This window comes from Rhinoderma darwinii, chromosome 1 (assembly GCF_050947455.1).
Source record: "Rhinoderma darwinii isolate aRhiDar2 chromosome 1, aRhiDar2.hap1, whole genome shotgun sequence".
Lineage (NCBI taxonomy): Eukaryota > Metazoa > Chordata > Amphibia > Anura > Rhinodermatidae > Rhinoderma > Rhinoderma darwinii.
This window is the reverse complement of record NC_134687.1, coordinates 248,117,688-248,143,469: the sequence shown is the minus strand read 5'-3', so window position 1 is coordinate 248,143,469 and position 25,782 is coordinate 248,117,688. Positions and strand designations below refer to the sequence as shown.

Genomic DNA, 25,782 nt, shown 5'->3' with positions numbered 1-25,782 from the left:
GTCACTGACATTGTATGTGATATAGAACAGGTTACTAATGGCAACAAGCCATGTTTAGTGGATGCTACTACAGTGTATGCTTCAGCCACTGACATTGTAAGTGATATAGAACAGGTTACTCATGGCAACAAGCCGTGTTCAGTAGATGCTACTACAGTGTATGCTACAGCCACTGACATAGTATGTGATATAGAACAGGTTACTAATTGCAACCAGCCGTGTTCAGTGGATGCTACTACAGTGTATGCTTCAGCCACTGACATTGTATGTGATATAGAACAGGTTACTAATGGCAAAAAAGCCGTGTTCAGTGGATGCTACTACAGTGTATGCTTCAGCCACTGACATTGTATGTGCTATAGAACAGGTTACTAATGGCAACAAGCCGTGTTCAGTGGATGCTACTACAGTGTATGCTTCTGTTACTGACATTGTATGTGATATAGAACAGGTTACTAATGGCAACAAGCCGTGTTCATTAGATGACACTACAGTGTATGCTTCAGCCACTGACATTGTATGTGATACAGAACAGGTTACTAATGGTAACAAGCCATGTTCAGTGGATGCAACTACAGTGTATGCTTCAGCCACTGACATTGTATGTGATATAGAACAGGTTACTAATGGCAACAAGCCGTGTTCAGTAGATGCTACTACAGTGTATGCTTCAGCCACTGACATTGTATGTGATATAGAACAGCTTACTAATGGCAACAAGCCGTGTTCAGTAGATGCTACTACAGTGTATGCTTCAGCCACTGACATTGTATGTGATATAGAACAGGTTACTAATGGCAATAAGCCGTGTTCAGTGGATGCTACTACAGTGTATGCTTCTGTCACTGACATTGTATGTGATATAGAACAGGTTACTAATGGTAACAAACCGTGTTCTGTGGATACTACTACAGTGTATGCTTCAACCACTGACATTGTATGTGCTATAGATCAGGTTACTAATGGCAACAAGCCGTGTTCAGTGGATGCTACTACAGTGTATGCTTCAGTCACTGACATTGTATGTGATATAGAACAGGTTACTAATGGCAACAAGCCGTGTTCAGTGGATGCTACTACAGTGTATGCTTCTGTTACTGACATTGTATGTGATATAGAACAGGTTACTAATGACAACAAGCCTTTTTCAGTGGATGCTACTACAGTGTATGCTTCTGTCACTGACATTGTATGTGATATAGAACAGGTTACTAATGGCAACAAGCCATGTTCAGTGAATGCTTCTACAGTGTATGCTTCAGCCACTGACATTGTATGTGATATAGAACATGTTACTAATGGCAACAAGCCGTGTTCATTAGATGATACTGCAGTGTATGCTTCAGCCACTGACATTGTATGTGATATAGAACAGGTTTCTAATGGCAACAAGCCGTGTTCAGTGGATGCTACTACAGTGTATGCTTCTATCACTGATATTGTATGTGATATAGAACAGGTTACTAATGGCAACAAGCCATGTTTAGTGGATGCTACTACAGTGTATGCTTCAGCCACTGACATTGTAAGTGATATAGAACAGGTTACTCATGGCAACAAGCCGTGTTCAGTAGATGCTACTACAGTGTATGCTACAGCCATGACATTGTATGTGATATAGAACAGGTTTCTAATGGCAGCAAGCCGTGTTCAGTGGATGCTACTACAGTGTATGCTTCTGTCACTGACATTGTATGTGATATAGAACAGGTTACTAATGGCAACAAGCCATGTTTAGTGGATGCTACTACAGTGTATGCTTCAGCCACTGACATTGTAAGTGATATAGAACAGGTTACTCATGGCAACAAGCCGTGTTCAGTAGATGCTACTACAGTGTATGTGATATAGAACAGGTTACTAATTGCAACCAGCCGTGTTCAGTGGATGCTACTACAGTGTATGCTTCAGCCACTGACATTGTATGTGATATAGAACAGGTTACTAATGGCAAAAAAGCCGTGTTCAGTGGATGCTACTACAGTGTATGCTTCAGCCACTGACATTGTATGTGCTATAGAACAGGTTACTAATGGCAACAAGCCGTGTTCAGTGGATGCTACTACAGTGTATGCTTCTGTTACTGACATTGTATGTGATATAGAACAGGTTACTAATGGCAACAAGCCGTGTTCATTAGATGACACTACAGTGTATGCTTCAGCCACTGACATTGTATGTGATACAGAACAGGTTACTAATGGCAACAAGCCATGTTCAGTGAATGCTTCTACAGTGTATGCTTCAGCCACTGACATTGTATGTGATATAGAACATGTTACTAATGGCAACAAGCCGTGTTCATTAGATGATACTTCAGCCACTGACATTGTATGTGATATAGAACAGGTTTCTAATGGCAACAAGCCGTGTTCAGTGGATGCTACTACAGTGTATGCTTCTATCACTGATATTGTATGTGATATAGAACAGGTTACTAATGGCAACAAGCCATGTTTAGTGGATGCTACTACAGTGTATGCTTCAGCCACTGACATTGTAAGTGATATAGAACAGGTTACTCATGGCAACAAGCCGTGTTCAGTAGATGCTACTACAGTGTATGCTACAGCCATGACATTGTATGTGATATAGAACAGGTTTCTAATAGCAGCAAGCCGTGTTCAGTGGATGCTACTACAGTGTATGCTTCTGTCACTGACATTGTATGTGATATAGAACAGGTTACTAATGGCAACAAGCCATGTTTAGTGGATGCTACTACAGTGTATGCTTCAGCCACTGACATTGTAAGTGATATAGAACAGGTTACTCATGGCAACAAGCCGTGTTCAGTAGATGCTACTACAGTGTATGCTACAGCCACTGACATAGTATGTGATATAGAACAGGTTACTAATTGCAACCAGCCGTGTTCAGTGGATGCTACTACAGTGTATGCTTCAGCCACTGACATTGTATGTGATATAGAACAGGTTACTAATGGCAAAAAAGCCGTGTTCAGTGGATGCTACTACAGTGTATGCTTCAGCCACTGACATTGTATGTGCTATAGAACAGGTTACTAATGGCAACAAGCCGTGTTCAGTGGATGCTACTACAGTGTATGCTTCTGTTACTGACATTGTATGTGATATAGAACAGGTTACTAATGGCAACAAGCCGTGTTCATTAGATGACACTACAGTGTATGCTTCAGCCACTGACATTGTATGTGATATAGAACAGGTTACTAATGGCAACAAGCCATGTTCAGTGAATGCTTCTACAGTGTATGCTTCAGCCACTGACATTGTATGTGATATAGAACATGTTACTAATGGCAACAAGCCGTGTTCATTAGATGATACTGCAGTGTATGCTTCAGCCACTGACATTGTATGTGATATAGAACAGGTTTCTAATGGCAACAAGCCGTGTTCAGTGGATGCTACTACAGTGTATGCTTCTATCACTGACATTGTATGTGATATAGAACATGTTACTAATGGCAACAAGCCATGTTTAGTGGATGCTACTACAGTGTATGCTTCAGCCACTGACATTGTAAGTGATATAGAACATGTTACTAATGGCAACAAGCCGTGTTCATTAGATGATACTGCAGTGTATGCTTCAGCCACTGACATTGTATGTGATATAGAACAGGTTTCTAATGGCAACAAGCCGTGTTCAGTGGATGCTACTACAGTGTATGCTTCTATCACTGACATTGTATGTGATATAGAACAGGTTACTAATGGCAACAAGCCATGTTTAGTGGATGCTACTACAGTGTATGCTTCAGCCACTGACGTTGTAATTGATATAGAACGGGTTACTCATGGCAACAAGCCGTGTTCAGTAGATGCTACTACAGTGTATGCTACAGCCACTGACATTGTATGTGATATAGAACAGGTTTCTAATGGCAACAAGCCGTGTTCAGTGGATGCTACTACAGTGTATGCTTCTGTTACTGACATTGTATGTGATATAGAACAGGTTACTAATGGCAACAAGCCGTGTTCAGTGGATGCTACTACAGTGTATGCTTCAGCCACTGACATTGTATGTGATATAGAACAGGTTACTAATGGCAACAAGCCATGTTCAGTGGATGCTACTACAGTGTATGCTTCTATCACTGACATTGTATGTGATATAGAACAGGATACTAATGGCAACAAGCCATGTTTAGTGGATGCTACTACAGTGTATGCTTCAGCCACTGACATTGTAAGTGATATAGAACAGGTTACTCATGGCAACAAGCCGTGTTCAGTGGATGCTACTACAGTTTATGCTTCAGCCACTGACATTGTATGTGATATAGAACAGGTTACTAATGGCATTAAGCCGTGTTCAGTAGATGCTACTACAGAGTATGCTTCAGCCACTGACATTCTATGTGCTATAGAACAGGTTACTAATGGCAACAAGCCGTGTTCAGTGGATGCTACTACAGTGTATTCTTCAGTCACTGACATTGTATGTGATATAGAACAGGTTACTAATGGCAACAAGCCGTGTTCAGCAATAAGCCGTGTTCAGTGGATGCTACTACAGTATATGCTTCTGTTACTGACATTGTATGTGAAATAGAACAGGTTACTAATGACAACAAGCCTTGTTTAGTGGATGCTACTACAGTGTATGCTTCTGTCACTGACATTGTATGTGATATAGAACAGGTTACTAATGGCAACAAGCCGTGTTCAGTGGATGCTACTACAATGTATGCTTCAGACACTGACATTGTATGTGATATAGAACAGGTTACTAATAGCAACAAGCCGTGTTCAGTGGATGCTACTACAGTGTATGCTTCAGCCACTGACATTGTATGTGATATAGAACAGGTTTCTAATGGCAATCAGCAGTGTTCAGTGGATGCTACTACAGTGCATGCTTCTGTCACTGACATTGTATGTGATATAGAACAGGTTACTAATGTCATTTAGCCATGTTCAGTGGATGCTACTACAGTGTATGCTTCAACCACTGACATTGTATGTGATATAGAACAGGTTCCTAATGGCAACAAGCCGTGTTCAGTGGATGCTACTACAGTGTATGCTTCTGTTACTGACATTGTATGTGATATAGAACAGGTTACTAATGGCAACAAGCCGTGTTCAGTGGATGCTACTACAGTGTATGCTTCAGACACTGACATTGTATGTGACATAGAACAGGTTACTAATAGCAACAAGCCGTGTTCAGTGGATGCTACTACAGTGTATGCTTCAGCCACTGACATTGTATGTTATATGGAACAGGTTTCTAATGGCAACCAGCAGTGTTCAGTGGATGCTGCTACAATGCATGCTTCTGTCACTGACATTATATGTGATATAGAACAGGTTACTAATGGCAACCAGCCGTGTTCCGTGAATGCTACTATAGTGTATGCTTCAGCCACTGACATTGTATGTGATATAGAACAGGTTTCTAATGGCAACAAGCCGTGTTCAGTGGATGCTACTACAGTGTATGCTTCTGTCACTGACATTGTATGTGATATAGAACAGGTTACTAATGGCAACAAGCCATGTTCAGTGGATGCTACTACAGTGTATGCTTCTATCACTGACATTGTATGTGATATAGAACAGGTTACTAATGGCAACAAGCCATGTTTAGTGGATGCTACTACAGTGTATGCTTCAGCCACTGACATTGTAAGTGATATAGAACAGGTTACTCATGGCAACAAGCCGTGTTCAGTGGATGCTACTACAGTTTATGCTTCAGCCACTGACATTGTATGTGATATAGAACAGGTTACTAATGGCATTAAGTCGTGTTCAGTAGATGCTACTACAGAGTATGCTTCAGCCACTGACATTCTATGTGCTATAGAACAGGTTACTAATGGCAACAAGCCGTGTTCAGTGGATGCTACTACAGTGTATTCTTCAGTCACTGACATTGTATGTGATATAGAACAGGTTACTAATGGCAACAAGCCGTGTTCAGCAATAAGCCGTGTTCAGTGGATGCTACTACAGTGTATGCTTCAGCCACTGACATTGTATGTAATATAGAACAGGTTTCTAATGGTAACAAGCCATGTTCAGTGGATGCTACTACAGTGTATGCTTCAACCACTGACATTCTATGTGCTATAGAACAGGTTACTAATGACAACAAGCCTTGTTTAGTGGATGCTACTACAGTGTATGCTTCTGTCACTGACATTGTATGTGATATAGAACAGGTTACTAATGGCAACAAGCCGTGTTCAGTGGATGCTACTACAATGTATGCTTCAGACACTGACATTGTATGTGATATAGAACAGGTTACTAATAGCAACAAGCCGTGTTCAGTGGATGCTACTACAGTGTATGCTTCAGCCACTGACATTGTATGTGATATAGAACAGGTTTCTAATGGCAACCAGCAGTGTTCAGTGGATGCTACTACAGTGCATGCTTCTGTCACTGACATTGTATGTGATATAGAACAGGTTACTAATGTCATTTAGCCATGTTCAGTGGATGCTACTACAGTGTATGCTTCAACCACTGACATTGTATGTGATATAGAACAGGTTCCTAATGGCAACAAGCCGTGTTCAGTGGATGCTACTACAGTGTATGCTTCTGTTACTGACATTGTATGTGATATAGAACAGGTTACTAATGGCAACAAGCCGTGTTCAGTGGATGCTACTACAGTGTATGCTTCAGACACTGACATTGTATGTGATATAGAACAGGTTACTAATAGCAACAAGCCGTGTTCAGTGGATGCTACTACAGTGTATGCTTCAGCCACTGACATTGTATGTTATATGGAACAGGTTTCTAATGGCAACCAGCAGTGTTCAGTGGATGCTGCTACAATGCATGCTTCTGTCACTGACATTGTATGTGATATAGAACAGGTTACTAATGGCAACCAGCCGTGTTCCGTGGATGCTACTATAGTGTATGCTTCAGCCACTGACATTGTATGTGATATAGAACAGGTTACTAATGGCAACAAGCCGTGTTCAGTGGATGCTACTACAGTGTATGCTTCAGCCACTGACATTGTATGTGATATAGAACAGGTTACTAATGGTAACAAGCTATGTTTAGTGGATGCTACTACAGTTTATGCTTCAGCAACTGACATTGTATGTGATATAGAACAGGTTACTAATGGCAACAAGCCGTGTTCAGTAGATGCTACTACAGTGTATGCTTCAGCCACTGACATTGTATGTGATATAGAACAGGTTACTAATGGCAACAAGCCGTGTTCAGTGGTTGCTACTACAGTGTATGCTTCTGTCACTGACATTGTATGTGATATAGAACAGCTTACTAATGGTTACAAACCGTGTTCAGTGGATGCTACTACAGTGTATGCTTCAGCCACTGACATTGTATGTGCTATAGAACAGGTTACTAATGGTAACAAGCCTTGTTCAGTGGATGCTACTACAGAGTATGCTTCAGCCACTGACATTGTATGTGATATAGAACAGGTTACTAATGGTAACAAGCCATGTTCAGTGGATGCAACTACAGTGTATGCTTCAGCCACTGACATTGTATGTGATATAGAACAGGTTACTAATGGCAACAAGCCATGTTCAGTAGATGCTACTACAGTGTATGCTTCAGCCACTGACATTGTATGTGATATAGAACAGGTTACTAATGGCAATAAGCCGTGTTCAGTGGATGCTACTACAGTGTATGCTTCTGTCACTGACATTGTATGTGATATAGAACAGGTTACTAATGGTAACAAACCGTGTTCTGTGGATACTACTACAGTGTATGCTTCAACCACTGACATTGTATGTGCGATAGAACAGGTTACTAATGGCAACAAGCCGTGTTCAGTGGATGCTACTACAGTGTATGCTTCAGTCACTGACATTGTATGTGATATAGAACAGGTTACTAATGACAACAAGCCTTTTTCAGTGGATGCTACTACAGTGTATGCTTCTGTCACTGACATTGTATGTGATATAGAACAGGTTAATAATGGCAACCAGCCGTGATCAGTGGATGCTATTACAGTGTATGCTTCAGCCACTGACATTGTATGTGATAGAGAACAGGTTCCTAATGGCAACAAGCCGTGTTCAGTGGATGCTACTACAATGTATGCTTCTGTCACTGACATTGTATGTGATATAGAACAGGTTACTAATGGCAACAAACCGTGTTCAGTGGATGCTACTACAGTGTATGCTTCAGACACTGACATTGTATGTGATGTAGAACAGGTTTATAATGGCAACCAGCAGTGTTCAGTGGATGCTACTACAGTGTATGCTTCAGCCACTGACATTGTATGTGATATAGAAGAGGTTAGTAATGGCAACAAGCCGTGTTCAGTGGATGCTACTACATTGTATGCTTCAGCCACTGACATTGTATGTGATATAGAACAGGTTACTAAGGCAACAAGTCGTGTTCAGTGGATGCTACTACAGTGTATGCTTCAGCCACTGACATTGTATGTGATATAGAACAGGTTACTAATGGCAACAAGCCGTGTTCAGTGGATGTTACTACAGTGTATGCTTCAGCCACTGACTTTGTATGTGATATAGAACAGGTTTCTAATGGCAACAAGCCGTGTTCAGTGGATACTACTACAGTGTATGCTTCAGCCACTGACATTGTATGTGATATAGAACAGGTTTCTAATGGCAACCAGCAGTGTTTAGTGGATGCTACTACAGTGTATGCTTCAGCCACTGACATTGTATGTGATATACTGTAGAACAGGTTACTAATGGCAACAAGCCGTGTGCAGTGGATGCTACTACAGTGTATGCTTCTGTCACTGACATCGCATGTGAGGTAAAATAGGTTGCTAACGGCAACAAGTCGAGTTTTACCACTAAGCAGGAGCAGGGCCCTAGCACTGCTGGGGAGATGACCACTCTTTGGTCTAATAATCTTAACCCTGAAGTGTCTGAACAGTGTCATGGGAAATTCTTCTGGGCCAGCCAGTCTGAGCATTTACATGCTGCGACACGTGTGGTTTTAAACTTCAAGATGGAGGCGAGTAAAGCTACGGAAGGTGGTGATGTAGCTAATAATACATTGTGTACCACAAACAATGGGTGTATATGTAATGATGCTCAGGTTCTAGGGTTAACTCCTGACTGTTCATTCTGACGTTACATTATCACTTGAAAGTAAAATGCAGAGTGATAAAGAATCATGTGTTAATATTGCAGAGTACAAAATGGATCTGGTGGATCACACGGAGTCACATGACCAGGATGTATACTCATCTTTACCACTGCAGGAGCAATTGGTTGAAACCTCTGGTAAAGTAACACTTGTCGTGGTTGAAGAAACTGTATCTCACAAACATGAATTGAAATGCTGTAAAGTATTTGATATTGCAGAGAAAGTGTGTTGTGTCCCTCTCCTAGTGAAAAGTTCACATATTGATAAGGGAATGACGGACACGAGTCGAATATATGATGTACAGCAGTGCCTCCAATTAGATGGTATATCATGTGGTTTATGTGAGATGTACCACCAGGCAGGAACTTTGACCCCAGGGATTGTAGTCAAGTGATCCCACCTACGGTTGTGATCAGAGGGGGAGGATATGTAGCGGTGCAGCTACTAAGGGGCAGGATTTGAGCCCAGAATTATATATTTAGAAGGTCTGGGTTGCCCTGTTAACGCAAACTGACGGACTATTCCGTCACAGCATTAACAGGGCACTGCAGACACAGTTTTAAAGCAGTGATAGCTTAATGCTATCACTGCTTCGAGGCCAGGACCGGAACTTGCCTCCCATCCGGCCGATTAACTCCTTAGATGCAGCCCTCAAAACCGAGAGCTGCATCTATGTTGTTTACAAACCGATCGGAACCCTGCAATGAAATTGTGGGGTACCGATGACTGCTCCGGCAGACCGGAAGCCTAACAATGGCCTCCTGTCTGCCTAGAAAGGAAGCCTGCTAGGTCCCGCTCAGAGGCGAGGCCTAAAAGGCGCCCGGTCGCAGTTTCAAGATGGTGCAGGCTCAGAAGCCGAGCCTGCGACATCAGCCGTTGGTGTCTGCTGTATGTTACAGCTGACACCGTGCTGTAACGGCAGGGAACGGAGCTAGCTCCAATCTTTGCCATTAACCCCTCAGATGCCGCGATCGTGGCATCTTAGTGGTTTGTAGCAATAGGCTTCAACACGATGTTATCGTGACGAATCCGATCGCTGCTATGCCAACTGGAGGCCTAATAATGGCCTACTGGTCTGCCACAAATGATAGCCTATTAGGCCCCGCCCACAGACGGGACCTAATAGGCTTGCTGTCAGTGAATGACTGACAGCTCTAATGCATTGCACTACGTGGATAGTGCAATACATTCGAGTGAAGATTAGAGGTGCAGGACCTCAAGTCCCCAAGTGGGACGAAATTCTTTTTTTAAAAAGTTAATAAAGCTGAATAAAAGTGTAAAAATAAAAGTTTCAACTTAATAAAAACAAACACTGCCTTTTTTTCCTATAATAAGCTTTTTATTATTGGAAAAAAAATGAATGTTACAAAAAAGTACACATATTTGGTATCTCCGCATCCGTAACGACCCAAACTACAAATACTTATAATTGTATTTTTCCCGCACGATGAACACCACAAAAAAACCCCATCAGAATCACTATGATCATAAAGTCGCATGTACCCCAAAATAGTACCAATAAAAACTACAACCCATCCCGCAAAAAACAAGCCCTAACACAGCTTTTTTGACTGAAAAATAAAAACGTTTTGGCTCTCAGAATATAGCCACACAGAATGTGCAGAGTGTCCAAAAGCGGATAAGATCGGGCACCATTTATCAGTGCGAAACTGGCCAAATATCTCTGAAATATTATTTATTTACTGCATTATTATACCCTCATATTATGCCCGGATGTTCTCCGCACAGATTACATATGCCCCCACATTATAAACTGAAATACCAGTAAAACCCCAAACAGAACAACCACCAAGCAAAAAGCCAAATGGCGCTCCCTCCCTTCTGAGCTCTACAGTGTGCCCAAACAGCAGTCTATGTCCACATATATGGCATCGCCATACCCGGGGGAACCAGCTTAGCAGTTTACGAGATGTGTGCCTTCGGTGGCACCAACTGGGCACAACATGTTGTGCACTAAAATGGCATATCGGCGGAAAATTGCTATTTTCACTTTGCACCATCCGCTGCGCATTAATTACTAATGGAAAAACACCTGTGGCGGCAAAATGCTCACTACACCCCTTAAAATGCCTTAAGGGGTGTCGTTTCCAAAATAGGTGTCACTACTTGGGGGTTTGTTTTGCTATTTGACCTCAGAGCGCTGTAATTGTGGGCCAATGCTGTGAAAATCCCCAAAATGGACCTCAAATGTGCATGTTGCTCTTCACTTCTGATCTCTGTCATATGTCCAGGCAAATGTTAAATGCAGTGGGGTGTAGTTTCCAAAATGGACACCACTGGCCTGCACATCGATGTAACGCGTACACATTGTACAATGCCATCTGTATGATGTGCCCGGCCAGCTTCTTATACCACACCGCATGGCGTTGTAGGGCTTCAGGACTTGATCTGACAAGTCCACCCCTCCCATGTACATATTGTAGTCCAGGATGCAGTCTGGTTTGGGGGTGGCCTTTCCTTCATATATCCTAAATCTGTAGGTATACCCTGATGCACTCTCGCTCAGCTTATACATCTTCACGCCATAACTTGCCCTCTTACCCGGCAGGTACTCGCGGAATTGAACCCTCCCTTTAAAATGTACCAGACACTCATCAATAGAAATACACTTCTCGGGGGTGTATGCTTGGGAAAACCGGGCACTGAAACGGTCTAATAGGGGTCTCCGTTTATACAAACGGTCAAAACTGGGGTCATCTCGGGGTGGGCACTGCTCATTATCAGTATAATGTAAGAAGCGAAGTATTGCCTCATTTATTAATTTTTTTAGGTTACAGTTCAGTTCTGAAGTTGCTTTGAGGGGCCCATATATTAGAAACCCCTATCAAACACCCCATTTTAGAAACTAGACCCCTCAAAGTATTCACAACAGCATTTAGAAAGTTTATGAACCCTTTAGGTGTTTCACAGAAATTTAGAGCAAAGTAGAGGTGAAGTTTACATTTTTTTTTGTCAGAAAATCCTCTTTATGCCATTTTTTTTATAACACAAAAGGATTTATCAGAGAAACGCAACTTAATACGTATTGCCCAGATTCTGAAGTTTTGAGAAATATCCCACATGTGGCCCTAGTGCGGTAATGGACTGAAGCACCGGCCTCAGAAGCAAAGGAGCACCTAGTGGATTTTGAGGCCTCTTTTTTATTAGGCACCATGTCTGGTTTGAAGAGGTCTTGTGGTGCCAAAACATTGGGATCCCCCCAAAAGTGACCCCAATTTGGAAACTAGACCCCTTGAGGAATCCATTGTAGTTTTCTTGGGGTGCATGCGGCTTTTTGATCAGTTTTTATTCTATTTTTAGGTGGCGTGGTGACTAAAAAACAGCAATTCTACTATTGATTTTTTATTCTTTTTTTTTTACAGCGTTCACCGTGCGCTATAAATGACATATATTTACTTTATTCTGCGGGGCGATACGATTATGGCGATACCAGATGTTTATAGTTTTTTTTTATGTCTTATGGCGTTTGCACAATAAAATACGTTTTGTAAAAAATCATTCACTTTTTGTGTTACCATATTCTAAGTGCCATAACTTTTTTATTTTTCAATCAATAAAGCCGTGCGAGGACTTATTTTTTGCGTAACGAACTGTAGTTTCCATCAGTACCATTTTTCGGTACATGCGACTTTTTGATCTCTTTTTATTCCATTTTTTGGGAGGTGAAGTGACCAAACAATTGTAATTGTGGTACGGTTTATTATTATTTTATTTTACGGCGTTCACCGTGCGGGATAAATAATGAAATAATTTTGTAGTTCAGGTCGTTACGGACGCGGCAATACCAATTATGTATAGTTTATTTGTTTGTTTATATATTTTTATTAATAATAAATGACTGATAAGGGAAAAAGGGGGATTTTTACTTTAAATACTTTTATTTTCTTATTTTTACACATCTTTTTTTAACTTTTTTTTAACGTTATTACTTTGTCCCACTAGGGGACTTGAGGGAAGGAGGCCCTGATCGTGTAGTGCAGTGTATTAGAACTGTCAGCTACTCACTGACAGCAAGCATAGTGGGTCCTGACGTTGTCAGGACCCACTAGGCTTCCGTCTATGGCATAGCCGGACGCCATTGTTTGGTGTCCGGTTGCCATAGTCACCATCGCCGGCCGCTATCGCGTAGCAGGCCGGCGATGGCAGCTTAACCCCTAAAAAGCCGCGATCTCTATAGAACGCGGCTTTTAAGGGGTTAATCAGCGGGGACACAGCGATCGGTCCCCGCTGTAGGAGCTGTGACAGCTGCTGTACGAGACAGCAGCTGTCACAGCTCCTGTATGTGTCGGGAGGACGGCCGAAACGGCCGTTACTCCCGAGACGTACTATTAGGTCATGGAGCGCGAACGATACAGCTGCCATGACCTAATAGTACATCCAGGAGCGGGAAGGGGTTAATGTTAATGGCCGTTCTAAGCTGAATGTTCCTTCTCTCGTCAGATCGCAGCAGTTACACAGCTTAAGGCCTTGTTAGTACCAGTGTGGGAGACTGTCTGGGAATCCGTGGTGCGGTTGACTTTTTATTATGTAGTTTCGATTTTGTTTCACAATCGGTTAAAAAGGACTATGGATTAAAGCATTTAACGACAATGGTCATTCTGAGCTGAATGTGCCTGCCCTCATCAGATCGCAGAAGTTACACAGCATAAGTCCTTGCTAGTTGCGGTGTGGGAGACTGTCTGGGAATCCGTGGAGAGGTTGACTTTTTATTATGTCGTTAAGATTTTGTTTCACAATCGATTAAAAAGGACTATGGATTAAAGCATTTAATGTCAATGGCCGTTCTAAGCTGAATGTGCCTGCTCTCGTCACATCGCAGAAGTTACACAGCTTAAGGCCTCGCTAGTACCAGTGTGGGAGACTGTCTACGAGCCCGTGGTGCAGTCAACTTTTTATTAGGTCGGTTAGATTTTGTTTCACAATCGATTAAAAAGGACTATGGATTAAAGTATTTAATGTCAATGGCCATTTTAAGCTGAATGTGCCTGCTCTTGTCAGTTTGCAGAAATTACACAGCTTAAGGCCTCGCTAGTACCAGTGTGGGAGACTGTCTGGGAATCCGTGGTGCTTTGACCTATTGTTATGCTGTTTAGAATTTTTTTCACAATCGAATAAAAATAAAAATAGACTAAAGCTTTAAAAGTTAATGGCCATTCTAAGCTGAAATGTGCCTTTTCTCGTAACATCGCAGATGAATAACATTTTAAGACCTCGGTAGTACCAGTGTGGGAGACTGTCTGGGAATCCGTGGTGCGGTTGACTTTTTATTATGTCGTTTCGATTTTGTTTCACAATCGATTAAAAAGGACTATGGATTAAAGCAGTTAATGTCAATGGCCATTCTAAGCTGAATGTGCCTGTTCTCGTCAGATCGCAGAAGTTTCACAGCTTAAGGCCTCGCTAGTACCAGTGTGGGAGACTGTCTTTGAATCCGTGGTGCGGTTGACTTTTTATTATGTCGTTTAGATTTTGTTTCACAATCGATTAAAAAGGACTATGGATTAAAGCATTTAACGTCAACAGCCATTCTAAGCTGAATGTGCCTGCCCTTGTCAGATCGCAGAAGTTAAACTGCTTAAGGCCTCACTAGTACCAGTGTGGGAGACTGTCTGGGAGTCTGTGGTGCTGTTGACCTATTGCTTTGCTGTTTAGAAATTTTTTTCACAATCGATTAAAAATATAAATAGACTAAAGCTTTAAAAGTTAATGGCCATTCTAAGCTGAAATGTGCCTTTTCTCATCACATCGCAGATGAATAACACTTTAAGACCTACTAGTACCAGTGTGGGAGACTGTCTGGGAATCCGTGGTGCAGTTGACTTTTTATTATGTCGTTTAGATTTTGTTTCACAATCGATTAAAAAGGACTATGGATTAAAGTGTTTAATGTCAATGGCCATTCTAAGCTGAATGTGCCTGCTGTCGTCAGATCTCAGAAGTTACACAGCCTAAGGCCTCGCTAGTACCCGTGTGGGAGACGTTCTGGGAATCCGTGGAGCGGTTGACTTTTTATATTGTCGTTTAGATTTTGTTTCACAATCGATTAAAAAGGACTATGGATTAAACCATTTAATGTCAATGGCCATTCTAAGCGGAATGTGCCTGCTCTCGTCAGATCGCAGAAGTTACACAGCTTAAGGCCTCGCTAGTACCAGTGTGGAAGACTGTCTGGGAATCAGTGGTGCAGTTGCCTTTTTATTATGTCGTTTAGATTTTGTTTCACAATCGATTAAAAAGGACTATGGATTATAGCATTTAATGTCATTTTCCATTCTAAGCTGAATTTGCCTGCTCTCGTCAGATCGCAGAAGTTACACAGCTTAAGGCCTCGCTAGTACCAGTGTGGGAGCCTGTCTGGGAATCCGTGGTTCGGTTGACTTTTCATTATGTCGTTTAGATTTTGTTTCACAATAGATTAAAAAGGACTATGTATTAAAGCATTTAATGTCAATGCCCATTCTTTGCTGAATGTGCCTGCTCGCGTTAGATCGCAGAAGTTACACAGCTTAAGGCTTCGCTAGTACCAGTGTGGGAGTCCGTGGTAATTTTGACTTTTTATTATGTTGTTTAGATTTTGTTTCACAATCAATTAAAAAGGACTATGGCTTAAAGCGTTTAATGTCAATGGCCATTCTATGCTGAATGTACCTGCTCTCGTCAAGTTACACAGCTTAAGGCCTCACTAGTACCAGTGTGGGAGACTGTCTGGGAACCCGTGGTGCGGTTGACTTTTTATTATGTCGGTTAGATATTGTTTCACAATCGATTAAAAAGGACTATGGATTAAATCATTTGCTGTCAATGGCCATTCTAAGCTGAATGTGCCTGCTCTCGTCAGATCGCAGAAGTTACACAGCTTAAGGCCTCAATAGTACCAGTGTGGGAGACTGGCTGGGAATCCGTGGTGCGGTTGACTTTTATTATGTCATTTAGATTTTGTTTCACAATCGATTAAAAAGGACTATGGATTAAAGCATTTAAAGTCAATGGCCGTTCTAAACTGAAAGTGCCTGCTGTCGTCAGTTCGCAGAAGTAACGCAGCTTAAAGCCTCGCTAGTACCAGTGTGGGCGACTGTCTGGGAATCCGTGGTGCAGTTGCCTTTTTATTATGTCGTTTAGATTTTGTTTCACAATCGATTAAAAAGGACTATGGATTAAAGCATTTAATGGCAATGGCCATTCTAAGCCTAATGTGCCTTCTCTAGTCAGATCGCAGAAATTACACAGATTAAGGCCTTGCTAGTACCAGTGTGGGAGGCTGTCTGGGAATCCGTGGTGTGGTTCACTTTTTATTATGTCGTTTAGATTTTGTTTCATATACGATTAAAAAGGACTATGGATTAAGACATTTAATGTCAAAGGCCATTCTAAGCTGAATGTGCCGCTATTGTCGGATCACAGAAGTTACACAGCTTAAGGCATCGCTAGTACCAGTGTGGGAGACTGTCTGGGAATACGTCGTGCGGTTGACTTTTTATTATGTCGTATAGATTTTGTTTCACATTTGATTAAAAAGGACTATGGATTAAAGCATTTAATGTCAATGGCCATTCTAAGCTGAATGTGCCTGCTCTTGTCTGTTTGCAGAAATTACACAGCTTAAAGGAACAGTGTTACCACAATTTTTTTTTTAATATGTTAAAGATGTTAGTGCTTTATTAAAAACGTTTGGATTAATTTGTGTGTTTGTGTGTTACTTTTTCTTATTTTTACACTATTTCTTCCCTATGGGGGCTGCCATTTTTTTTTCCATTTCTGTATGTGTCGATTAACGACACATACCGACATGGAATACGGCATCCACAGTCCCATAGGGACTGCGAACGGGTCCCATCCCATCCACTTCTGTGTACGCCGTCTGTGTGGGAACTGCGCATGCGCCGCTCCCACACAGTCCAATTTGAAATGCGCGCCGTCCGGCGCCATTTTCCTGTGGACCGGAAGTCGCGGCCGGACAGTAAGATTACTACTTCCGGTCGCGGCTTCCGGACTTGTGCACTTGGACCAGCGGCAGCAGACGGAGCGGACGGGCCGGAGGGAGCCGCGGCGGCAGGAGCAGGTAAGAGATTTCTATGTATGTTTGTGTTTGTGTGTGTTTACTACTGTATGTAAACCTACTACACTGTGTGTTAGCTCAAAAAATGGCGACACACAGTGTAGGAGGTTAGACCGTTCAATCCCCTCGTTTATCCCGGCACTAGCCAGGATAAAGGAGGGGGGGATTCTCAGAGCTCTCTAGAGCGAGTGCTTTTTACCCAATTTTGCAGCAAAAAGCAATGTGGTTGCTTTACCACATGCAATGCTGCAATTTTGGGAATAGCTCCATCTAGTGACCAGCAATGGGAAATATTATAAATTAGAATCTAATTTATAATATTTCCTGACTCATGAAAAAAATAAAAAAAATTTGAACAATGTTTAAACACCTACACACTAAATGTTTAATTAATAAAAAAAAAACATGTTTTGCTGGCAACACATTCCCTTTAAGGCCTCGCTAGTACCAGTTTGGGAATACGTGGTGCGGTTGACTTTCTATTGTGTCGTTTAGATTTTGTTTCACATTCGATTAAAAAGGACTATGGATTAAAGCATTTAATGTCAATGGCCATTCTAAGCTGAATGTGCCTGCTCTCGTCAGATCGCAGAAGTTACACAGCTTAAGGCCTCGCTCGTACCAGTGTGGGAGGCTGTCTGGGAATCCGTGGTGCGGTTGACTTTTTATTATGTCATTTAGATTTTGTTTCACAATCGATTAAAAAGGACTATGGATTAAAGCATTTAATGTCAATCTCCATTCTAAGCTGAATGTGCCTGCTCTCGTCAGATCGCAGAAGGTACACAGCTTAAGGTCTCGCTAGTACCAGTGTGGGAGACTGTCTGGGAATCCGTGGTGCGGTTGACTTTTAATTATGTTGTTTAGATTTTGTTTCACAATCGATTAAAAAGGACTATGGATTAAAGCATTTATTGGCAATGGTCATTCTAAGCTGAATGTGCCTGCTCTCGTCAGATTGCAGAAGTTACACAGCTTAAGGTGTCACTAGTACCAGTGTGGGAGACTGTCTGGGAATCCGTGGTGTGGTTGACTTTGATTATGTCGTTTAGATTTTGTTTCATAATCGATTAAAAAGAACTATGGATTAAAGAATTTAATGTCAATGGCCATTCTAAGCTGAATGTACCTGCTCTCGTCAGATCGCAGAAGTTACACAACTTAAGGCCTCGCTAGTACCAGTCTGGGAGACTGTCTGGGAATCCGTGGTGCGGTTGACTTTTTATTATGTTGTTTAGATTTTGTTTCACATTCGATTAAAAAGGACTCTGGATTAAAGCATTTAATGTCAATGGCCATTCTAAGCTGAATGTGCATCCTCTCGTCAGATCGCAGAAGATACACAGCTTAAGGCCTCGCTAGTACCAGTGTGGGAGACTGTCTGGAAATCCGTGGTGGGGTTGACTTTTTATTATGTCGTTTAGATTTTGTTTCACAATCGATTAAAAAGGACTATGGATTAAAGCACTTAATGTCAATGGCTATTCTATGCTGAATGTGCCTGCTCTCGTCAGATCGCAGAAGTTACACAGCTTAAGACCTCGCTAATACCCGTGTGGGGGCCTGTCTGGGAATCCGTGGTGCGGTTGACTTTTCATTATGTCGTTTAGATTTTGTTTCACATTCGATTAAAAAGGACTATGGATTAAAGCATTTAATGTCTATGGCCATTCTTAGCTGAATGTGCCTGCTCTTGTCAGATTGCAGAAGATACACAGCTTAAGGCCTCGCTAGTACCAGTGTGGGAGACTGTCTGGGAATCCGTGGTGGGGTTGACTTTTTATTATGTCGTTTAGATTTTGTTTCACAATCGATTAAAAAGAACTATGGATTAAAACATTTAATGTCAATGGCCGTTCTAAGCTGAATATGCGTGATCTCTTCTGATCGCAGAAGATACACAGCTTAAGGCTTCTCTAGTACCAGTGTGGGAGACTGTCTGGGAATCCGTGGTGGGGTTGACTTTTTATTATGTCGTTTAGATTTTGTTTCACAATCGATTAAAAAGAACTATGGATTAAAGCATTTGATGTCAATGGCCATTCTAAGCTGAATGTGCCTGCTCTCGTCAGATCGCAGAAGTTACACAGCTTAAGGCCTCGCTCGTACCAGTGTGGGAGGCTGTCTGGGAATCCGAGGTGCGGTTGACTTTTTATTATGTCATTTAGATTTTGTTTCACAATCGATTAAATAGGACTATGGATTAAAGCATTTAATGTCAATGGCCATTCTAAGCTGAATGTGCCTCCTCTCGTCAGATCGCAGAAGTTACACAGCTTAAGGCCTCGCTAGTACCAGTGTGGAAGAATGTCTGGGAATCAGTGGTGCAGTTGACTTTTTATTGTCGTTTAGATTTTGTTTCACAATCGATTAAAAAGGACTATGGATTAAAGCATTTAATGTCAATGGCCATTCTAAGCTGAATGTGCCTACTGTCGTCCGATCGCAGAAGTTACACAGCTTAAGTCCTCACTAGTACAAGTGTGGGAGACTGTCTGGGAATACGTGGTGAGGTAGACTTTTAATTATGTTGTTTAGATTTTGTTTCACAATCGATTAAAAAAGACTATGGATTAAAGCATTTCTTGGCAATGGTCATTCTAAGCTGAATGTGCCTACTCTCGTCAAATCGCAGAAGTTACACAGCTTAAGGCCTCGCTAGTACCAGTGTGGGAGACTGTCTGGGAATCCGTGGTGCAGTTGACTTTTTATTATGTCATTTAGATTTTGTTTCACAATCGATTAAAAAGGACTATGGATTAAAGCATTTATTGGCAATGGTCATTCTTAGCTGAATGTGCCTACTCTCGTCAGATCGCAGAAGTTACACAGCATAAGGCCTCGCTAGTACCAGTGTGGGAGACTGTCTCGGAATCCGTGGTGTGGTTGCCTTTTTATTATGTCGTTTAGATTTTGTTTCACAATCGATTAAAAAGAACTATGGATTAAAGAATTTAATGTCAATGGCAATTCTAAGCTGAATGTGCCTGCTCTCATCAGATCGCAGAAGTTACACAGCTTAAGGCCTCGCTAGTACCAGAGTGGGAGACTGTCTGGGAATCCGTGGTGCTGTTGACTTTTTATTATGTCGTTTAGATTTTGTTTCACATTCGATTAAAAAGGACTATGGATTAAAGCATTTAATGTCAATGGCCATTCTAATCTGAATGTGCCTGCTCTCGTCAGTACACTGAAGTTACATAGCTTAAGGCCTCGCTAGTACCAGTGTGGGAGACTGTCTTGGAATACGCGGTGCGGTTGACTTTTTATTATGTCGTTTAGATTTTGTTTCACAATCGATTAAAAAGGACTATGGATTAAAGCATTTAATGTCAAAGGCCATTCTAATCTGAATGTGCCTGCTCTCGTCAGATCGCAGAAGTTACACAGCTTAAGGCCTCGCTAGTACCAGTGTGGGAGCCTGTCTGGGAATCCGTGGTGCGGTTGACTTTTCATTATGTCGTTTAGATTTTGTTTCACATTCGATTAAAAAGGACTATGGATTAAAGCATTTAATGTCAATGGCCATTCTTAGCTGAATATGCGTGCTCTCGTCCGATCGCAGAAGTTACACAGCTTAAGGCCTCACTAGTACCAGTGTGGGAGACTGTCTGGGAATCCATGGTGCGGTTGACTTTTATTATGTCTTTTAGATTTTGTTTCACAATCGATTAAAAAGGACTATGGATTAAAGCATTTAATGTCAATGGCCATTCTAAGCTGAATGTGCCTGCTCTCGTCCGATCGCAGAAGTTACACAGCTTAAGGCTTCACTAGTACCAGTGTGGGAGACTGTCTGGGAATCCGTGGTGCGGTTTCCTTTTAATTATGTTGTTTAGATTTTGTTTCACAATTGATTAAAAAGGACTATGGATTAAAGCATTTATTGGCAATGGTCATTCTAAGCTGAATGTGCCTGCTCTCGTCAGATCGCAGAAATTACACAGCTTAAGGCGTCGCTAGTACCAGTGTGGGAGACTGTTTGGGAATCCGTGGTGTGGTTGACTTTTTATTATGTCGTTTAGATTTTGTTACACAATCGATTAAAAAGGACTATGGATTAAAGAATTTAATGTCAACGGCCACTCTAAGCTGAATGTGCCTGCTCTCGTCAGATCGCAGAAGTTACACAGATTAAGGCCTCGCTAGTACTAGTGTGGGAGAATGTCTGGGAATCCGTGGTGCGCTTGCCTTTTTATTATGTCGTTTAGATTTTGTTTCACAATCGATTAAAAAGAACTATGGATTAAAGCATTTAATGTCAATGGCCATTCTAAGCTGAATATGCGTGCTCTCGTCAAGTTACACAGCTTAAGGCCTCGCTAGTACCAGTATGGGAGACTGTCTGGGAATCCGTGGTGTGGTTGCCTTTTTATTATGTCATTTAGATTTTGTTTCACATTCGATTAAAAAGGACTCTGGATTAAAGAATTTAATGTCAATGGCCATTCTAAGCTGAATGTGCCTGCTTTCATCAAGTTACACAGCTTAAGGCCTCGCTAGTACCAGTGTGGGAGGCTGTCTGGGAATCAGTGGTGCGGTTGACTTTTTATTATGTCGTTTAGATTTTGTTTCACAATCGATTAAATAGAACTATGGATTAAAGCATTTATTGTTGATGGCCATTCTAAGCTGAATGTGCCTGCTCTCGTCCGATCGCAGAAGTTACACAGCTTAAGGCCTCACTAGTACCAGTGTGGGAGACTGTCTGGGAATACGTGGTGCGGTTGACTTTTAATTATGTTGTTTAGATTTTGTTTCACAATCGATTAAAAAGGACTATGGATTAAAGCATTTAAAGTCAATGGCCATTCTAAGCTGAATGTGCCTGCTCTCGTCAGATTGCAGAAGTTACACAGCTTAAGGCCTCGCTAGTACCAGTGTGGGAGACTGTCTGGGAATACGTGGTGTGGTTGCCTTTTTATTATGTCGTTTAGATTTTGTTTCACAATCGATTAAAAAGGACTATGGATTAAAGCATTTAACGTCAATGGCCATTCTAAGCTGAATTTGCCTGCTCTCGTCAGATCGCAGAAGTTACACAGTTTAAGGCCTCGCTAGTACCAGTGTGGGAGACTGTCTGGGAATCCGTGGTGCAGTTGACTTTTTATTATGTCGTTTAGATTTTGTTACACAATCGATTAAAAAGGACTATGTATTAAAGCATTTAATGCCAATGGCCATTCTGAGATGAATGTCCCTGCTCTCGTCAGTTCACAGAAGTTACACAGCTTAAGGCCTCGCAAGTATGAGTGTGGGAGACTGTCTGGGAATCCGTGGTGGGGTTGACTTTTTATTATGTCGTTTAGATTTTGTTTCACAATCGATTAAAAAGAACTATGGATTAAAACATTTAATGTCAATGGCCGTTCTAAGCTGAATATGCGTGATCTCGTCTGATCGCAGAAGCTAAACAGCTTAAGGCCTCACTAGTACCAGTGTGGGAGACTGTCTGGGAATCCGTGGTGGGGTTGCCTTTTTATTATGTCGTTTAGATTTTGTTTCACAATCGATTAAAAAGAACTATGGATTAAAGCATTTGATGTCAATGGCCATTCTAAGCTGAATTTGCCTGCTCTCGTCAGATCGCAGAAGTTACACAGTTTAAGGCCTCGCTAGTACTAGTGTGGGAGACTGTCTGGGAATCTGTGGTGCAGTTGACTTTTTATTATGTCGTTTAGATTTTGTTACACAATCGATTAAAAAGGACTATGTATTAAAGCATTTAATGCCAATGGCCATTCTGAGATGAATGTCCCTACTCTCGTCAGTTCACAGAAGTTACACAGCTTAAGGCCTCGCAAGTATGAGTGTGGGAGACTGTCTGGGAATCCGTGGTGGGGTTGACTTTTTATTATGTCGTTTAGATTTTGTTTCACAATCGATTAAAAAGAACTATGGATTAAAACATTTAATGTCAATGGCCGTTCTAAGCTGAATATGCGTGATCTCGTCTGATCGCAGAAGATACACAGCTTAAGGCCTCACTAGTACCAGTGTGGGAGACTGTCTGGGAATCCGTGGTGGGGTTGCCTTTTTATTATGTCGTTTAGATTTTGTTTCACAATCGATTAAAAAGAACTATGGATTAAAGCATTTGATGTCAATGGCCATTCTAAGCTGAATGTGCCTGCTCTCGTCAGATCGCAGAAGTTACACAGCTTAAGGCTTCGCTCGTACCAGTGTGGGAGGCTGTCTGGGAATCCGTGGTGTGGTTGACATTTTATTATGTCGTTTAGATTTTGTTTCAAAATCGATTAAAAAGAACTATGGATTAAAGAATTTAATGTCAATGGCCGTTCTAAACTGAATGTACCTCCTCTCATCAGATCGCAGAAGTTACACAGCTTAAGGCCTCGCTAGTACCAGTCTGGGAGACTGTCTGGGAAGCCGTGGTGCGGTTGACTTTTTATTATGTTGTTTAGATTTTGTTTCACATTCGATTAAAAAGGACTCTGGATTAAAGCATTTAATGTCAATGGCCATTTTAAGCTGAATGTGCATCCTCTCGTCAGATCGCAGAAGATACACAGCTTAAGGCCTCGCTAGTACCAGTGTGGCAGACTGTCTGGAAATCCGTGGTGGGGTTGTCTTTTTATTATGTCGTTTAGATTTTGTTTCACAATCGATTAAAAAGAGCTATGGATTAAAGCTTTTAATGTCAATGGCCATTCTAAGCTGAATATGCGTGCTCTCGTCAAGTTACACAGCTTAAGACCTCGCTAGTACCAGTGTGGGAGACTGTCTGGGAATCAGTGGTGCGGTTGACTTTTTATTATGTAGTTTAGATTTTGTTTCACAATCGATTAAAAAGGACTATGGATTAAAGCATTTAATGTCAATGGCCGTTCTAAGCTGAATGTGCCTGCTCTCGTCAAGTTACACAGCTTAAGACCTCGCTAGTACCAGTTTGGGAGACTGTCTGGGAATCAGTGGTGCGGTTGACTTTTTATTATGTCGTTTAGATTTTGTTTCACAATCGATTAAAAAGGACTATGTATTAAAGCATTTAATGTCAATGGCCATTCTAAGCTGAATGTGCCTGCTCTCGTCAGATCGCAGAAGTTACACAGCTTAAGGCCTCGCTAGTACCAGTGTGGAAGACTGTCTGGGAATCCATGGTGCGGTTGAATATTAATTATGTTGTTTAGATTTTGTTTCACAATCGATTAAAAAGGACTATGGATTAAAGCATTTATTGGCTATGGTCATTCTAAGCTGAATGTGCCTGCTCTCGTCAGATCGCAGAAGTTACACAGCTTAAGGCCTCGCTAGTACCAGTGTGGGAGACTGTCTGGGAATACGTGGTGTGGTTGCCTTTTTATTATGTCGTTTAGATTTTGTTTCACAATCGATTAAAAAGGACTATGGATTAAGGCATTTAATGTCAATGGCCATTCTATGCTGAATGTGCCTGCTCTCGTCAGATCGCAGAAGTTACACAGCTTAAGGCCTCGCTAATACCCGTGTGGGAGCCTGTCTGGGAATCTGTGGTGTGGTTGACTTTTCATTATGTCGTTTAGATTTTGTTTCACATTCGATTAAAAAGGACTATGGATTAAAGCATTTAATGTCTATGGCCATTCTTAGCTGAATGTGCCTGCTCTCGTCAGATCGCAGAAGATACACAGCTTAAGGCCTTGCTAGTACCAGTGTGGGAGACTGTCTGGGAATCCGTGGTGCAGTTGACTTTTTATTATGTCGTTTAGATTTTGTTACACAATCGATTAAAAAGGACTATGTATTAAAGCATTTAATGTCAATGGCCATTCTAAGCTGAATGTGCCGGCTCTCGTCCGATCGCAGAAGTTACACAGCTTAATGCCTCACAGGTACCAGTGTGGGAGACTGTCTGGGAATACGTGGTGCGGGTGATGTTTAATTATGTTTAGATTTTGTTTCACAATCGATTAAAAAGGACTATGGATTAAAGCATTTATTGGCAATGGTCATTCTAAGCTGAATGTGCCTTCTCTCGTCAGATCGCAGAAGTTACACAGCTTAAGGCCTCGCTAATACCAGTGTGGGAGACTGTCTGGGAATCCGTGTTGCGGTTGACTTTTTATTATGTCGTTTAGATTTTGTTTCACAATCGATTAAAAAGGACTATGGATTAAAGCATTTAATGTCAATGGCCATTCTAAGCTGAATGTGCCTGTTCTCGTCAGATCGCAGAAGTTACACAGCTTAAGGCTTCACTAGTACAAGTGTGGGAGACTGTCTGGGAATACGTGGTGTGGTAGAGTTTTAATTATGTTGTTTAGATTTTGTTTCACAATCGATTAAAAAGGACTATGGATTAATGCATTTAATGTCAATGGCCATTCTAATCTGAATGTGCCTGCTCTCGTCAGTACGCAGAAGTTACACAGCTTAAGGCCTCGCTAGTACCAGTGTGGGAGACTGTCTGTGAATACGTGGTGCGGTTGACTTTTTATTATGTCGTTTAGATTTTTTTTCACAATCGATTAAAAAGGACTATGGATTAAAGCATTTAATGTCAATGGCCATTCTAAGCTGAATGTGCCTGCTCTCGTCATATCGCAGAAGTTACACAGCTAATGGTCTCACTACTGCCAGTGTGGGAGACTGTCTGGGAATCCA

At 41.6% G+C, this 25,782-nt stretch overlaps 19 pseudogenes; all 19 read left to right on the top strand.

The window, feature by feature from the left end:
• The first annotated feature begins 14,637 nt into the window (after window positions 1-14,637).
• Window positions 14,638-14,756, top strand: LOC142731509 (5S ribosomal RNA; annotated as a pseudogene).
• A 1,163-nt stretch (window positions 14,757-15,919) lies between these two features.
• LOC142731982 (5S ribosomal RNA) lies at window positions 15,920-16,038 on the top strand (annotated as a pseudogene).
• Window positions 16,039-17,722: 1,684 nt separating this feature from the next.
• On the top strand, window positions 17,723-17,841 carry LOC142667186 (5S ribosomal RNA; annotated as a pseudogene).
• A 67-nt stretch (window positions 17,842-17,908) lies between these two features.
• LOC142690908 (5S ribosomal RNA) lies at window positions 17,909-18,027 on the top strand (annotated as a pseudogene).
• A 252-nt stretch (window positions 18,028-18,279) lies between these two features.
• LOC142736090 (5S ribosomal RNA) lies at window positions 18,280-18,398 on the top strand (annotated as a pseudogene).
• An 811-nt stretch (window positions 18,399-19,209) lies between these two features.
• Window positions 19,210-19,328, top strand: LOC142666696 (5S ribosomal RNA; annotated as a pseudogene).
• Window positions 19,329-20,137: 809 nt separating this feature from the next.
• On the top strand, window positions 20,138-20,256 carry LOC142713930 (5S ribosomal RNA; annotated as a pseudogene).
• Window positions 20,257-20,509: 253 nt separating this feature from the next.
• Window positions 20,510-20,628, top strand: LOC142704102 (5S ribosomal RNA; annotated as a pseudogene).
• Window positions 20,629-20,695: 67 nt separating this feature from the next.
• Window positions 20,696-20,814, top strand: LOC142698701 (5S ribosomal RNA; annotated as a pseudogene).
• A 66-nt stretch (window positions 20,815-20,880) lies between these two features.
• Window positions 20,881-20,999, top strand: LOC142690665 (5S ribosomal RNA; annotated as a pseudogene).
• Window positions 21,000-21,792: 793 nt separating this feature from the next.
• LOC142735729 (5S ribosomal RNA) lies at window positions 21,793-21,911 on the top strand (annotated as a pseudogene).
• Window positions 21,912-21,978: 67 nt separating this feature from the next.
• LOC142682736 (5S ribosomal RNA) lies at window positions 21,979-22,097 on the top strand (annotated as a pseudogene).
• A 67-nt stretch (window positions 22,098-22,164) lies between these two features.
• LOC142737656 (5S ribosomal RNA) lies at window positions 22,165-22,283 on the top strand (annotated as a pseudogene).
• A 439-nt stretch (window positions 22,284-22,722) lies between these two features.
• Window positions 22,723-22,841, top strand: LOC142665473 (5S ribosomal RNA; annotated as a pseudogene).
• Window positions 22,842-23,280: 439 nt separating this feature from the next.
• LOC142709165 (5S ribosomal RNA) lies at window positions 23,281-23,399 on the top strand (annotated as a pseudogene).
• A 793-nt stretch (window positions 23,400-24,192) lies between these two features.
• LOC142707813 (5S ribosomal RNA) lies at window positions 24,193-24,311 on the top strand (annotated as a pseudogene).
• A 67-nt stretch (window positions 24,312-24,378) lies between these two features.
• Window positions 24,379-24,497, top strand: LOC142738068 (5S ribosomal RNA; annotated as a pseudogene).
• A 253-nt stretch (window positions 24,498-24,750) lies between these two features.
• On the top strand, window positions 24,751-24,869 carry LOC142690798 (5S ribosomal RNA; annotated as a pseudogene).
• A 622-nt stretch (window positions 24,870-25,491) lies between these two features.
• Window positions 25,492-25,610, top strand: LOC142690610 (5S ribosomal RNA; annotated as a pseudogene).
• The last annotated feature ends 172 nt before the right edge of the window (window positions 25,611-25,782 follow it).